This window comes from Micropterus dolomieu, unplaced genomic scaffold (genome assembly GCF_021292245.1).
Source record: "Micropterus dolomieu isolate WLL.071019.BEF.003 ecotype Adirondacks unplaced genomic scaffold, ASM2129224v1 contig_10726, whole genome shotgun sequence".
Classification (NCBI taxonomy): Eukaryota; Metazoa; Chordata; class Actinopteri; order Centrarchiformes; family Centrarchidae; genus Micropterus; species Micropterus dolomieu.
In genome coordinates this window covers 1-1,892 of record NW_025739712.1, presented here as the reverse complement: position 1 = coordinate 1,892, position 1,892 = coordinate 1, and the positions used below count along the sequence as shown (strand labels likewise).

The 1,892-nt window shown below is 55.9% G+C and overlaps 3 pseudogenes; all 3 read left to right on the top strand.

Moving 5' to 3' along the window:
* Positions 1-423: 423 nt before the first annotated feature.
* On the top strand, positions 424-532 carry LOC123965684 (annotated as a pseudogene).
* Positions 533-1,127: 595 nt separating this feature from the next.
* Positions 1,128-1,246, top strand: LOC123965683 (annotated as a pseudogene).
* A 539-nt stretch (positions 1,247-1,785) lies between these two features.
* Positions 1,786-1,892, top strand: LOC123965685 (annotated as a pseudogene; the record flags this gene model as incomplete).

Genomic DNA, 1,892 nt, shown 5'->3' with positions numbered 1-1,892 from the left:
GTGTGCAAAGGCAGCTTACGGCCATTCCGGCCTGGGACTGCCCGATCTCGCCTGATCTCGGAAGCCAGGCTTGGCAGGGCCTGCTTAGGACTTGGACGGGAGAGCGTCTGATCCTGGCTAGGGACTTCCAGGCGGACTGGATCCTTTTCCTGAATGTCCACCCAGGAATGAGCGTCTGTTTGTGAGTGAGGACCTCCGGCTGAAGGTGGCCTTGTCGCTGTACCCATACCCGGGAACGGGTGCCTATTCCTGTCTGTGGACTGCCAGCGTGAACGGTGTCCCGGTTCCTGGATGTTTACCCAGGAATCAGTGCCTGTGGATTCCAAGTGACTCTGGAGCACCTTGGACATTATGGGCAGAATACGTTTTTTGTCAATTAGCCGTAGAACATCTTTTGAAGGGCCGTTTGGGGGTGCCTGAGTGGCTTACGGCCACACCGCTCTGGGAGCGTCCGATCTCGGAAGCTAAGCAGAGCAGGGCCTGGTTAGTACTTGGACGGGTGACCGCCTGGGAATTCTCGGTGCTGTAAGCCTTTTTCGCTTCGCCTTCGAAAAACGGCAGAGGGCGCTTCGGTGAAAGGAGATCTTTTGAACGTCTCTTTAGGAAACAGCAAGGGGCGCTGCTGCTGCTGCTGCTTCTTTTTCTCCCTATCCTGTACACAGTGCTGTGTAAATTTTACATCGTGTTTTGAAGGCCCGTCTTGGGTGTGCAAAGGCAGCTTACGGCCATTCCGGCCTGGGACTGCCCGATCACGCCTGATCTCGGAAGCCAGGCTTGGCAGGGCCTGCTTAGGACTTGGACGGGAGAGCGTCTGATCCTGGCTAGGGACTTCCAGGCGGACTGGATCCTTTTCCTGAATGTCCACCCAGGAATGAGCGTCTGTTTGTGAGTGAGGACCTCCCGTTGAAGGTGGCCTTGTCGCTGTACCCATACCCGGGAACGGGTGCCTATTCCTGTCTGTGGACTGCCAGCGTGAACGGTGTCCCGGTTCCTGGATGTTTACCCAGGAATCAGTGCCTGTGGATTCCAAGTGACTCTGGAGCACCTTGGACATTATGGGCAGAATACGTTTTTTGTCAATTAGCCGTAGAACATCTTTTGAAGGGCTGTTTGGGGGCGCCGGAGTGGATTACGGCCACACCGCTCTGGGAGCGCCAGATCTCGTCAGATCTCGGAAGCTAAGCAGAGCAGGGCCTGGTTAGTACTTGGATGGGTGACCGCCTTGGAGTACCCGGTGCTCTAAGCCTTTTTCGCTTCGCCTTCGAAAAACGGCAGAGGGCGCTTCGGTGAAAGGAGATCTTTTGAACGTCTCTTTAGGAAACAGCAGGGGGCGCTGCTGCTGCTGCTGCTTCTTTTTCTCCCTATCCTGTACAGAGTGCTGTGTAAATGTTACATCATGTTTTGAAGGCCCGTCTGGGGTGTGCAAAGGCAGCTTACGGCCATTCCGGCCTGGGACTGCCCGATCTCGCCTGATCTTGGAAGCCAGGCTTGGCAGGGCCTGCTTAGGACTTGGACGGGAGAGCGTCTGATCCTGGCTAGGGACTTCCAGGCGGACTGGATCCTTTTCCTGAATGTCCACCCAGGAATGAGAATGAGAACAGTTGCCTATTCCTGTCTGTGGACTGCCAGCGTGAACGGTGTCCCGGTTCCTGGATGTTTACCCAGGAATCAGTGCCTGTGGATTCCAAGTGACTCTGGAGCACCTTGGACATTATGGGCAGAATACGTTTTTTGTCAATTAGCCGTAGAACATCTTTTGAAGGGCCGTTTGGGGGTGCCTGAGTGGCTTACGGCCACACCGCTCTGGGAGCGCCCGATCTCGTCCGATCTCGGAAGCTAAGCAGAGCAGGGCCTGGTTAGTACTTGGACGGGTGACCGCCTGGGAGTACCCG